At 35.0% G+C, this 15170-nt stretch overlaps 1 protein-coding gene across 4 annotated transcripts in view; it reads right to left on the bottom strand.

Annotated features, from left to right (window-relative positions):
* CDH18 (cadherin 18) overlaps positions 1-15170 on the bottom strand; it is a 718124-nt gene that overhangs the window by 589881 nt on the left and 113073 nt on the right. Inside the window, exon 1 of one of the 4 annotated variants that reach the window (XM_046001016.1) lies at positions 8665-8766. The exons of the other annotated variants lie outside the window; for them this stretch is intronic. The gene's annotated coding sequence lies outside the window, so the exon portion shown is untranslated. Of the gene's footprint in view, positions 1-8664; positions 8767-15170 lie in introns of those variants that run through there. 4 annotated transcript variants of the gene reach the window in all.

Genomic DNA, 15170 nt, shown 5'->3' with positions numbered 1-15170 from the left:
AAGTAATCTAAATTAACAACTGGATTATTTGATGACAGACTAGAAATGAGGATAGTGAACTGAAAATGGATGGCTAGAAAACAAAAGCAAAAAGTAAAAACTTTTAAGAGGGTTATTTAAGAAGGGGATCTTATATTGGAATCCAAGAGGCAAGGAGAATGGGAAACAATTATTGAAGAGAAAAATGGCTGCAAGTCACCAAAATTTGAAAGCCATAAAGCTACACCTTTACTATACAGTTGAAACTTAAACATAAATACTCAGAAAACCCCATTTGGCCCATCTTTATTTATATTTATCTAATTCATTAAATGTACACAATATGTTTGATCTGTATATACAGACCATTTTATAATATAAAATATTCAAAGGTTTCTCCTCCTTCAAGGTTATTTTAAACAAGATAACTAAACTGCCAGACCAAAATATTCTTAAACTGCTGAGAGAAAATAAATGGTCAACCAGGGGTTTTGTTCTCATCACAAATATTAATTATGAAATGAAATATAGTTTTTTCAAAATAAAATTAGCCATACATTAATATAAATTATGTAAACTATAAAAGAACTCCTTTAGCCCAAGAAAAAATATACCAGAAGTAAATAGAGATGTGCAAATACAAATGAAAACAAATAGATTCAAGAATATAAGTGAATTTTAATTATATAAAGTTGTAATAATATGTATGGGTTTAACATGTAGAGAGAATTAAAAAGAATGAAAGACACTGAAAAGAACTAGTTTTAAGAGGTTAGCATTTACTATGTAGTTAATTTTGACCATTCTAACTGGTGTAAGGCGATATCCTAATGTAGTTTTGATTTGAATTTCCCTGTTGGCTAAGGATGATGAATACTTTTTCATGTGTCAGTTAGCCATTTGTATGTCTTCTTTGAAGAAGTGTCTGCTCATGTCCTCTGCCCATTTTTTGACATGATTATCTGTTTTGTGTGTGTTGAGTTTGAGGAGTTCTTTATAGATCTTGGATATCGGCCCTTTGTCTGTATTGTCATTTGTGAATACTTCTCCCATTCCCTGGGTTGCCTCTATGTTTTGTTGACTGTTTCCTTTCCTGTGCAGAAGCTTTTGATCTTGATGATGTCCCAAAAGTTCGTTTTTGCTTTTGTTTCCTTTGCCTTTGGAGACATGTCTTGAAAGAAGTTCCTGTGGCCAATGTCAAAGAGGTTACTGCCTATGTTCTCCTCTAGGATTTTGATAGATTCCTGCCTCACACTGAGTAAGTTTATCTTTGTGTATGGTGTAAGAGAATGGTCGAGTTTCATTGTCCTATATATACCTGTCCAATTTTCCCAGCACCATTTATTGAAGAGACTGTCTTTTTTCTTTTTTTTTTTTTAATTTATTTATTTGACAGAGAGAGATCACAAGTAGGCAGAGAGGCAGGCAGAGAGAGAGAGGGAAGCAGGCTCCCTGCTGAGCAGAGAGCCTGATGCGGGACTCGATCCCAGGACCCCGAGATCATGACCCGAGCCGAAGGCAGCGGCTCAACCCACTGAGCCACCCAGGCGCCCGAGACTGTCTTTTTTCCACTGGATGTTTTTTCCTGCTTTGTCGAAGATTATTTGACCATAGAGTTGCAGGTCCATATCTGGGCTCTACTCCATTCACTGGTCTATGTGTCTGTGTTTGTGCCAGTACCATGCTGTCTTGGTGATCACAGTTTTGTAGTAAAGCTTGAAATCAGGCAACATGATGCCCCCAGCTTTGTTTTTCTTTTTCAACATTCCCTTAACAATTCGGGGTGTCTTCTGGTTGCATACAAATTTTAGGATTGTTTGTTCCAGCACTTTGAAAAATGCCAGTGGAATTTTGATCAGGATGGCATTGAAAGTATAGATTGCTCTAGGTAGTATAGACACTATAACAATGTTTATTCTTCTGATCCATGAACATGGAATGCTTTTCCATCTTTTTGTGTCGTATTCAATTTCTTTCGTGAGTGTTTTGCAGTTTGAGTACAGATCCTTTACCTCTTTAGTTAGGTTTATTCCCATGTACCTTATGGTTCTTGGTGCTATAGTAAATGGAATCAATTCTCTAATTTCCCCTTCTATATTTTCATTGTTAGTGTATAAGAAAGCAACTGATTTCTGTACATTGATTTTGTATCCTGCCCCATTACTGAATTGCTATATGAGTTCTAGTATTTTGGGAGTGGAGTTTTTCAGGTTTTCCATATAAAGTATTATGTCATCTGTGAAGAAAGAAAGTTTGACTTCTTCACCAATTTGAATGCCTTTTAATTCTTTTTGTTACCTTTATTGCCGTTGCTAGGATTTCTAGTACTATGTTGAAAAACAGTGGCGAGAGTGGACATCCTTGTCGTGTTCCTGATCTCAAAGGGAAGACTTTCCCCATTAAGAATGATATTTGCTGTGGGTTTTTCATAGATAGATTTTATGAAGTTGAGGAATGTTCCCTCTATTCCTGTACTTTGAAGCATTTTAATCAGAAACGGATCCTGTCTCTTGTCAAATGCTTTTTCTGCATCAATTGAGAGGACCGTATGGTTCTTCTCTCTTGTTGATTTGTTCTATCACATTGATTGATTTGTGAATGTTGAACCACCCTTGCATCCCATGGATAAATCGCACCTGGTCATGGTGGATAATCTTTCTAATGTATTGCTGGATCCTATTGGTTAGGATCTTGTTGAGATTCATCACATCCATATTCATCAGGGATATTGGTGTGAAATTCTCCTTTTTGGTGGGGTCTTTGCCTGGTTTGGGGATCACGGTAATGCTGGCTTCATGGAAAGATTCTGAAAGTTTTCTTTCTATTTCTATTTTTTTTTGAAACACCTTCCAGAGAATAGGTATTATTTCTTCTTTGAATATTTGGTAGTATTCCCCAGAGAATCTGTCAGGTCTTGGGCTCTTGTTTTTTGAGAGGCCAAACTGTGGAAAGAGCCAAGATGCCCTTCAACAGACAAATGGATAAAGAAGATATGGTCCTTATATACAATGGAGTATTATGCCTCTATCAGAAAGGATGAATACCCAGCTTTTGTAGCAACATGGACTGGACTGGAGGAGATTATGCTGAGTTAAATAAGTCAAGCAGAGACTCAATTATCATATGGTTTCACTTACTTGTGGTGCATAGGGTACAACACAAAGGACAATGGGTGAAGGAGGAGAGAAGTAAGTTGGGGGAAATCAGAGGGGGGATGAACCATGAGAGACTGTGGACTCTGAAAAACAAACCCAGAGTTTCAGAAGGAAGGGGGTGGGAGTTGGGAGGGCCTAGGGGTGGGTATTAAGGAGGGCACATATTGCCTGGAGCACTGGGTGTGGTGCATAAACAACGAATCTTAGAATACTGAAAAAATAAAGTTTAAATTAAGAAAGGATGTTAACATTTTCTTGCAAATGATATTCATAAGAATTTAATTATGTATTTTGGAATCTCCAATTTAGCTATCAGGAAAAAATGTTACCTTTTACTCAAAATGATCTATAACTAAAATGCTAAGGGGAAATAGATTTCAAAAAGAGGCAATAAGAAAAAAAAATGTGACACGAGACAATGAAACAAATGGGACAAATAGTACAATAAAGCACACAAACTCAAATATCAGTGATTACTTTGAAAGTTAATGACATTTGTCCATTAGTTCAATTCAAAATTCATCATAACAGATAATTTTTTAAAAATCAACTATATGCTGGTCATAAAAATTGCTTTAAATTGAAGAAGTGGTTTTGTATGGTACAGATAGCAGTCCTTTGTCATACTTATGTCCTATATCATCAACTGTAATATTGATATTTCGATTCATTTGGTCATACAGATAATTTTAATGTTTACACTTTTTTTTTCTTTTTCTTGAGGAGATCCATTTTCCTCATGTTAATTTTTCAAGATTAATTCACTTTTTGATTATACACAAACTATTTCTCCTAAATTTTCTTTCAATTAATTTTTGTATGTATGTCTTCAAACTTCTAGGTTAAAAGTCCTTTCCCAGCTCTCATACACAATCCATAATTTTTTCACTGTCAAAAAAATGGTGATTACACAGACCCTACAATTATGTATGTTGTAATCAATTTGTGCATGTTCTATTTCACTGCTTATGTTCTTTGCCAATGTAGTACTGATTTCACTAAGATAAAATTTATAGTATGTTCCAGTGACTAATGAAACAATACTCTGTATAGTCACTTCTTTTTGAGGCTTTCTTGGTTGTTTTTAAGTACCTATTCCTTAACACATATTTTAGATTTTATCTAGTGATAAAAATTCCTGTCAACTTACTGAAAATGTATTTAGCTTCTTATTAAATTTTGGATAAATATAATTCTATGATAAAAAGAACTGCATTTTTTTTTTATATTTTAAAGTCACTTTTCCTTTATGCTAACCTAGTTTTATCTCTTTTCCATTACATCATATAATTTATTTAAGTGAGTTCTAGGCTGAACTGTTAACTAGTAATTCTATTTTATTTCTGCATTAAAGGAAATGGGATATATTTCCCAATTTCATTTATAAGTTAGAATAGAGATAAAATTGTTTTATATAGCTTATTAATTTGATTTTTCTATACTTCTAAAATATTTTATTGGTTATCAATGATACATCTTATTTGTGTGAAAAGTTATCACCTATTTTCAAACTTTACAGTTAACTACTTTATTATTCCAATCAGTAGAACCTCAAAGACTGTCTGCCCTTCATAGTAATGAGACTAACAAGTAGTTTCTTGTATACTTTAATTGCCATGATTATAGCACTCAGGATCATTTCACTGAGAGGAAAATAATGGGCATTTACTGCTCAACAAGAGGTTCTTATTATAGTTGGCCACAAATACCAACATAGGATTTAAAAAAATAATTAAAATTATTTACCACAAATATTAAGTTTGGTCAACAATTTTATCTCTTTCAATTCTAAAATTTCATTGCTTATTCATTTTTCTCTTCCCAAATCAGAAAATAACCTAACTTTGGAATGCTAGAGAAATTACTATAGCGCTAACAGGGCAACAGTACATTATTTTATAGATAAAACTAAATTTCATCAAATATTTAGAGTGAAACATAAAAACACAATCAACACTTAGCTGGTTGGAAAGATGTTAATATTTTGCTAAAATTTTTAGTTTTTATCCAGATGTCTGGCAGCACATGAGGAAAATAAGACACTCTGTGAATAAACATAATCTCAATTACTGCAAAATGCCATTTTTCTACCAATTTCCAATTTTCTTTTTAAGGGAGAACATAATCACATATCAGGTGATTGTAGAGATCAACAATCCTGGCTTCTAAGGACAGACTAATATGATGTATCATTAACCATTTCAATGCTCACACCACTTTTCTTAAAGATTTTATTTATTTTAGAGTTAGATTTATTTATTTTAGAGAGAGAGAGCCTAAGTAGAGGGAGAGAGAGAATCTCAAGCAGACTTCACGCTAAGCACAGAGCCTGGCACGGGGTTCCATCTCATGACCCTGAAATCATGACTTGGACTGAAATCAAGAGTCTGACACTTAAAATACTGAGCCACCCAGATGTCCCATCAATGTCTATACCATTTAAACAAAGACTGAATTAGGGGACAGTGGAAGTTTCAGCAGTTTTGTGCATGTCGCTTTTGTCATTTTGATATGACCCAAAATAAAGACAAGATGTACTGAGGGCTTATTGACTCCCAATAAGGAAGTACTCTTTTATAATTTATATTAAGTTATTTTCAGTAAGAAATTACTATCACCTATTTTTATTTTTCTATTAATGTAAATCATATACTTATCTACTTGGAAGTATTAATAGCCTTATTTTAACAAGTTTTTTTCTAATATCAGAGAAAATTATGGCTTATAGAGTGACATCTAATTTTGTTCTGTAGTTTCTAATGGAAGCAATTATTACTAATATCAAATAACAGAAAAGTCTTCATAAACAGAAGGGAATACTTTGCATATATTTATTAGACTCATTTTTCTTAATTTTCTGGTAAAATAAACTTTCCTATCACTGATGTCTGATTATCATGTCTGATTATCATTTTTAGTTTTTATAAGAAAATAGTAGTTTTTTTGTTTGCATGTTTGTTTTTAGTCTCAAGTTTTTATTTAAATTCCAGTTCATTAACGTACAGTGTAATATTAGTATATTAGTTTCAGGTGTACAGTTTAGTGATTCATCACATCACATAAAACACCCAGTGCTCCTAGGTCTATTTCTTAACAAATATTCCCCCCACACACTCCGCTAAAAAGAGAATTTTATTAAATATATAATGTATATATGAAGAAGGAAAATATTCCTTGGGTAGTACGAGTGGGATAGAATTTTGAAACTATTGTTTGTTAGTGTAACTGGGAGAAACTTAGCATGTCTGACTCCACAATGCTTCAGTTTCTCTTGCTGCTCTTACCTCTAGCTTGGAAACTTCTGCGTAGCTCTGCACAAACCCATGTTAATCATTGAAGGAATTTTGCTTATAGTCAAGATTTGTAAAAACGGCTCTTTACTCAGAGCTACCCCCCCCAAAAGGTAAGTACCTACAGAAATAACAAATGTCATGTTTAAGATTTAGTGGAATGACAGGACCACACACAGTTGCACACAGACCAACTGACCAAGGACAGAAAGTTTCCTAACTTTCCTCGGACCCTTGCAAGCACTAGAATAGCTACAGACGTGAGTCATTTCTTGAGTGCAACCTCCTCCTGCTTCTCCCTCTTCCTAAGAGACACTCAAATTCTATGCTGAGTTAAGAGGGTTCTTTAGGACAGCAGTCTGCCATCTCTTTGGTTTGCTGGCATTCTTTGCCCCAACATCTTGCTTCTTATTGGCTTGTCACATGATGAGAAGAACAAGCTTACACTCAGTTACTTTATAGCCTTTTGTTTAGTATACTATGTTTTTATGTTAAGAATGGCTGTTTTCCCTGAGACAGAGTTTCAGAGTTTTTGGTCAAAGAGAAATCTACATTGAGTTCCAATTATTACAGAGCTGTCCTTAAAACTCTAAGTTCAATTAGGGCCAGCTGTACAAAATTCTTAGTTTCCTCTTCTTGCAACCTCCATACAAAAGATTTTACCTCTGGAAGTTGATTACTTGTCATCATTGTATGTACTGATTTTGGTAAAAACCATTTCTTCATTTGACATAATGAGTTTTGTTTAGGTGTTTATGTCCGAATGCAATTTCACAGCATCTAAAATTTATCCTAGGTTCCATACATCCAGGTTCCATTTTTTCATCTTTTCTCCCCAGTTGCTATTTACTCCCCAGCTTTCAAAGGTACTCAACATCCTAATGTACTTCATGACCCTCTACTCCCCTCATGCCCCCAGTGGTATTTAAAAGGAAAAAAAAGCTTGCTTATCTGTTATTTACTTGTTAGTATAGACTTTGCTATATACTTTAATACATTTAGAAACAATTATTCTAATTGAGTACATACACATGTAATTACAGCTTATTATAGTCTGACTATAGTTGGAGAATTTTTTCTGCCTGTGATCCAATTGGTGTCATTAATGAATAAAATTTCAGCCTGTTGAAACCAACAGAATTGTGGCCAGGGTGATTCAGGAAGGACTCCTGGACAATTATTTTGTATGATGTAAAAGACACTCTCAACTAGTAAATTCTTATAAAGTTTCCACAGCACCAACACATTAAAACTTTAAAAAAAGGAATAAGTTTACAAGTATATTCAGGTATATCTGCCACAGGCCAACTTGAACAAGGCATTAGAGACGCTGCGGATTTCTACTATTGCTAACATCCTCGGAGCATCAAACTAGCAACATTATAAACTGACACCACAGAAATACAGGCGACAATGACTATTATAAGTGTGGAATTAAATCACTGAAAACAGACTTAGAAGTTTCCGGTTTGTATACCTGTGACCAAACAGACTAAATCTAAAAGCTAGCTCCAGTTCAAAACACAAATGACCGACGAAGGAGACAGACAACCAGCCCAGAGGATAACAGAGGAGCTAGGTTACCAAAAGAACAGCTGAACCTCCATTTAGTATTGCCAACGTTTTACATCAATTTCTTAAATGTAAAGAATTAGAAGTTATTTAAATCAAAAGCTGGCACCAGACTTGAGAGTTCCCTGAGCATACAAAATCAGTTTAATCATACATGCAAAGCTTAACTTAGCTTATTTTGCAAGACTGACTTGGCCTGGGTCATTTCTTGCTTATGCCTCTGGAAATCTTAAGCAAAACTAAACTGGTTCCCAAAACTGAAAGGAAGTAATCCCTGACCAATTTTCTATTGCTTAAGAAATTTCTGACATTATAACCAATCATGGTGAAGAAGTCACTGCTTTCTTACTATATAAGGCGCTTTTAAAGAATATGCCCCAGAATCTCATTCCACGTTTTGGTTCAGTGAAGGGCCTTTTTGGTGTGTGCATAACACATTTTTACTAATTACTACTTCAGTGATTCATTTGGTTTTATGCCTGTTATTTCACGATTTTTGACGAAGTAAACATAAGAACTGTGTTGAGATTGTACTCAGGCATTACCTGTCATGTCTGTTTAGTATTCATAATTGAGCTGGATGTGAGGAATGTATTCGTCAGTACTTTAAGACACTGAATACCTGTTCTGTTTCTCCTTAAAGTCTCCTGTGATTCCTACAGCCTTACCTTCTTTCCGGTGTTGAAGAGGCTTCCAGGCAGAAACCAGCAGATGCCCTCAACAGAAATTATGGCACCATCACTCACGGGAACTGAGCAGGAGGAAATGTAGTGTCTGCCATGGGTTGAGTGAAGAGTTGATGAGCTGAGGGGCTGGGAACCAGAAGTTCCAGAAGTTAGAACTTGCTTCAGACTCACGCAGAAACAGGACTAACTACCCGAGGTTTGGGTGGGCACCGGCTACCCAGCGCCTGGATTTCATTCAGGTTGAGACTGCCTCTCCCGTACCTTTTGATCAACCACTTAATGGCACTCACCTTTGACTCTTCTTCTTTTTTTTTTTTTTAAAGATTTTATTTATTTGACAGAGATCTCAAGTAGGGGGAGAAGCAGGCAGAGAGAGAGAGAGAGAGGAGGAAGCTGGCTCCCCGCTGAGCAGAGAGCCCAATGTGGGGCTTGACCCCAGGACCCTGGGACCATGACCCGAGCCGAAGGCAGAGGCTTTAACCCACTGAGCCACCCAGGTGCCCCACCTTTGACTCTTCTGTAGACACTGGTTTGTGGATGTTCAGAAACTAGTAAAATCAGAAGTAGAGTATGGAGGGGATAGAAGGAGTGGCCCTGGAGAGGGCAGTGAAAATGGGGAAAGTTTTGGGAGCAATCACAAGGGTCCAAATTCTTTAAGTTAGCTGGAAGAAGAGATTATGAACCATCTGTGACTAGGATAAGAAGAAATTTAAATATTTCTCCCTATGAACGGCATGAGTTCATTGGTTCATAACTAGAAGGTTTTTTGTTTTGTTTTGTTTGTTTTTTGGCTTTATAGTTTTCTGGAATAAAACACATAAATTCAAAAGTGTAAAATCCAGCATGTGTCTAAAAACTGTCTCAATCCGATTGTTACAAAGTAGTATTTCCAGCCAAAATCCTAATGCCCAGACTGAGCATTCTTGGAACTCAATATGCCTTTTGAAGAAATCCCACGCCTATTTTGCTGTGTCATGAGTCCTTTCAGTACAAACAAGAGTTCTCTGTTAACAGTCCTTGTCAAATTGTTGACTTTTAAGCAATGTATTGAAACATGTCTATCTTCTTAGTCTTCTGTTTTTGCAATAGTTGATTACAGTACTCTTCAAAATGGACAATTTGCTTGAAAGGCTTTCAAATATCCTCTTGAGAAGTAATTCAGACTCACATATCATTGGCCAGAAGGATTTATAAAAGCAACATTTGTGATTGCATTTTGAAAGGAGAGCACACACAAATAGGAAGTAAATGAATGAACGCACCTTCAAAGGAGACACTTATGGAAAAATGCCTCCCATATTTTAATACAGAATTTATTATAGTCACTATGTACATATGAACCAAAAGAAAGAAAACCTAGACAAATAAATGTTAAAATAATTAGATGTTACTTTGTATCCTGGAAATTATGTTCTATGAAGTTACCCCTCTTTTGGTTCCCAAAGCCTCAGTCTGTGTGTGTACATGACTGAAGACTTTCCTGTTTGTGCCCCTACGTGAGTATTTATCAACCCTAGTGGCAAATTAGAATCACTTGGCTCACCCTAAAATAGACTTAACCCTTAGATTCCACTTTCAGTTACTACTATTCAACTAGTCTCAACTAAGACCTAGGGGGTATGGGCATTTTTAGATACAATTCATAAATGTATATCCAGATAAGTCTATAACTATAATAAATACACACATGCATATGTATATATCAATATGGTATTAATGTATTGTACTAAACATACCTCCTAACAATTTCTATACATGCATTTAAACTTTATATATATATTTTTATATGCATATAAAAGTACATATGTATTATGTATATGTGCATTATATACATAAACATGTACAAACGTGTGTTTCTATAGATATAGATATAGATGTCGATATATATGAGTTACATATATAGATGTATTTAAAATCAGGTTTCGGGGGCACCTGGGTGGCTAAGTGGGTTAAAGCCTCTGCCTTCAGCTCAGGTCATGTACTCAGGGTCCTGGGATCGAGCCCTGCATCCGGCTCTCTGCTCAGCAGGGAGCCTGCTTCCCCCTGTCTCTCTGCCTGCCTCTCTGCCTATGATCCCTCTCTGTCAAATAAATAAATAAAATAAAATAAAAAATCCTGTTTCCTATGAATTTCACAAGGCAAGTTAAATTTCATTGACTTCTTAGAATAGTGGTAATTAAAATCACCTCTACTGAACAACTGCTATGCACAAATTCCTCTGAGTGATAATGATATGGGATATAATGTATAAGCAAAAGTCAGAAAATATAGGTAGTAATCCCTGCTCTACTGAAGAGCCTCTAGTGGCTTGTATCTATCTCGGGGTAGATCTACGGTCATGTCCTATCAGTGATCTCCTGCAACAGATGAAGAGAGTTTATCCCAGGTGTTGGAGTAGCCCTTGTAATGGCTCTGGAAATAAAAGAGGGCCATACACTTAGAGTTGAAAGGGAAAGGTGCTGAAGTTTGAAACATAACAGGAACCTAGATCACATGAGACCTTTAGTACATTCCAAAAGCAATTATTTTTATTTTGCTTTGTTTTTACTCTAAGAGTGATGGGAAGTTATTAGTGTATTTTGAGCACACTCAAATTTTAAGAGAAAACCATTGGAAACTCAGTGATATACTCTCATACCCTCACCTTGTAAATGTTTGCCTCATGGTGCAGAAATGTTAACATTATGTGTCCCTACAAACCCGGTAACACTGCAGAGATTAGTACTTGTGTTTTCTGTACCAGAAAAAGAAGGATGATTAAACCATGAGAAAATCATCAATGGAAAAAGGCATTGACTTAAATCTGTGTAACAACTTGTAACATCTTGTAACTTCCTATGACTGCCTCCCACCAATATCTTTTGTCTGTAGCTGGTGATGGTGTTTCAGGTGGTGACCGGAACCATTTCTGGCAGTAACTCAGTTTTCTCGGGTATCTCCCATGCAGACAGGAGTTATACATGTTATTAAACTTCTGTTTGTTTTTTCTCCTTTGATCTTTGATTATAAAGGGATGCCAGTCAAGAACCTAGGAGGGTAGAAGGAAAGTTATTTCTCCTCTTTTACATCGTTTAATATATTATGTAGATCATTAGGTTGGAGCCATTAAGAGAGAGAGATCATGACAAGACTCATGTAAGTTATCTCTCAATTTCAAACTTTTTGCATCTGGGATTGTCATATAGTTGCCTATGGAAAACATGAAAATATTGTGTTTCCCAGCACTGAACCTGAGAGCTGCCAGACCTTCTTCTCCATGGACCCCAGAATGGAATACTTGTCTACCAGATTTTATAATGTACAAAAAATTAATGCTTGCTTTTTTTATTGCTGTTGTTAACCTTAGATTACCTATAGATATATAGTTGCTAATCAGAACTTCCACTTTGTAAAATCTACCAAATGATAGAAATGCATGCTTACAGTCATTCAGCTTATGTTTTGGTGATTATACTATGTTACTTATACTTTTAAAGATACTATTTTTTTTCAAGGATTATTTCCAGGGCCTTTAGGGATTAAGTTTGGAATGTGAAATATAAGACCAATTACTGCAGCTAATATTTATATCAACTTCATACCCAAGGTAGTGACAGAATAATGAAAAAGAATTGAGAATCTGGAATATTGAAAATGCATTTGTACTTCTCCCTAATGAAATCTATTTATTCACAGCAAAGCAAAAAGAGGTTTAAAGAAAACTCTCTCCTTTAGAAAAAAAGCCTAAATTGCATGCAGATTTTTCTTCCAATTTTTTCTAGTACTTTGCCGTCTCATAATTAAGAATAAAAGATTCATATTTTTATTAATTAGAAATTAATAATTGGGCTAAGTCAGTTGATTTTTTTTTTATCTTTCTGGTCATTGCTTTCAACTACTCAAATGCTAGGAAAATGGTTAATTTTCAAGTAAGACAATTTCTGTACAACTATAGTTTATACAATAGTGATTTTTTTCCCTTTAATTTCCTCTATTATATTAACCCATATATACCATCTTCCTTTCTTGAGTAAAGGGAGGGAACCAGCAAAGTAGAGCTATTTTTTTTACCTTTATACAGAAGATTTTCATTTCTCCTCCTCCTTTTTTTAAATTATGTTATGTTAGTCACCATACAGTGCATCATTAGTTTTCGATGTAGTGTTCCATGATTCATTGTTTACATATAACATCATTTATCCTCCTAAGTCTGCTCTGCATCAAAGTTTCCAAGAAAATCCTAGCTAACTGATAGCCATTTTATTTTATTTTAAGATTTTATTTATTTATTTGACAGACAGAGATCACAAGTAGGCAGAGAGGCAGACAGAGAGAGAGAGAAGAGGAAGTAGGCTCCCCGCTGAGCAGAGAGTCAGATGCGAGGCTTGACCCCAGGACCCTGGGATCACGACCCGAGCTGAAGGCAGAGGCTTTAACCCACTGAGCCAGCCACCCAGGCGCCCTGATAGCTATTTTACATTGAAACAGACTCAGTAGTGAAATTTATCCAATTTTTTTTTCTTTTATTTAGAAGGAACTAGATGTTTGCCAGTCTAGTTTCCTTTCTTCAAGAGCACAGGGAAATAACAATTGCACACCCTCTTTGCCATTAGGGTGGGTGAATATCACTATTATAGCCAAAGCATTGTAGACAGAAGTGATAGAAAATTTTTCTAATTCTGACTCTTAGAATCATTTTACACACTCTGTGTCTATCCAAATACTGAAGGCAAAGAAATTCAAGATGGAGAAACAGCCCCATGGAAGAAGCCTGGATGCTTGGGTCTCCCTGTGGAGGAGAGTAGTCCCAGAAGGTAGATTTATGTGTATTTATGTATACCACCTTTCAAGGTAAACAAGGAATACATTTTAAATGCACTGTGGTATGGATATATTGGGAATTATTTTTCAATAGCGAGTGAGAATTCCTCCAACAAAGCACCTGCTATGTGCCAGCTCTTTTTCTAGAACTTTACATTTATACATGGCAAAGAGTGATCTAATATATGAGTCTGAAATCTATATTGTCTCCTGCTAAAAATATGAAACCAGTGTAAATAACTAGCAGATTCATAAGACAGGATTTTTTTCTCTCCCAGTAATTATTAATAGTAAATTTCATAGTAGAGTTTTACATTACACTGTAACATAAGAGAAGTTCCTTACATTACAATGTAAAATAAGAGATGATTACTTGTGATCTCATGGATAATTAAGTAACACTGAGTTCTTGTTCTGCCAAGCAAATACTTCAAATATACATTTGGAACAAAGAAATCACTGTAGTTAAGTAAATGTATACTACATGAAATGTATACCTGAAAATTTAATAAAGGTACCAACTTTAGTCTCTTTTTATGTTTGTTGTAATTTTGACCTAACTATAATATTAAGGTATGGTGTTATTTACTGACATGGTAGTATATGTCAAACACTATCATATAATTCACCAAATATATGAAGAATTCATACTGCTTTCCTGACAAGTATAGCTATAGTAAATTGGTAAATAAATAAATGTAGTTTAATTATGTCACTAGTAGTTAATATTAAAAACATAATCATTCTTCATAATGAAAATTACCTACATTCTCTCTCCCAGCACATACATATGCATGTATATAGTCTTTGTATAGCCTTTGCTTTTGACAAAAATTTTAATAAGATAAACTTGTACTAGCGAAAGAATTTCAAACTGTCTTGTGGAGCAGGTATTAGAAATAGTATTTTCAACATATTTCGAAATTTTGCCCTGAAACTGAGAGCCCAACATGATTAGAATCTGCCTACTGATTTTTTTTTTTTGTAAAAACTGACCTGAAAAGCTGGTATTTTGGCTTAATAAGACACAATACAGTCATTGAAGACTTAGTTCTTCCCTATTCTTGGAGAATATATATATTTTTTTTAGTTCTAACTGCAAAGTTGAACACAAACATGTCTGATATGCTCATAATATTTTAACAAATTCATTATTTTAGTAAATAGTAATATTTTGAAGATTTTATTTTCATCTGGGAAATACTGAGTTAAAATTGACCATATTGGAGCATTCAGGAATTCAACTGCTGGCATAGGTTTTCAGTGGTGGAATGTCACAGTAGTCATTTTTACTGAAAGAGGAATTAGATTCCTCTTCCCCAAACTGGGACCCTCTTATTGTTTGCCAATTTATTAATCCTTGTCTTTTTCTTCTTGCTCTCGGTCTATAATGAACCGTGCTTCCAATCTGAAACTTTACTTAAATAATTTTGTATTCAAACCATGTAATATCTCTCTCCCCGCCCAAAAACAGGAACAACAAACCACTTCACACTTCAGCCTCTGGCAGATTGATTGCATTCTGATGCCAAGAGTCTGATTTCAGAATTTAGCTGTGATACACACGGCATGACAATGACATAATGCAAATGGTTTCCATAGGTAGCTCTTGATCAACGTATTTCAATTAAAGGCATTTCAAAAATGTTATAAGCAATGATAACCTCGTGGGTTAGCCAAAGAATTGA

Source organism: Meles meles, chromosome 3 (genome assembly GCF_922984935.1).
Source record: "Meles meles chromosome 3, mMelMel3.1 paternal haplotype, whole genome shotgun sequence".
NCBI classification, from domain to species: Eukaryota; Metazoa; Chordata; class Mammalia; order Carnivora; family Mustelidae; genus Meles; species Meles meles.
This window is presented reverse-complemented; position numbering and strand designations above follow the sequence as displayed.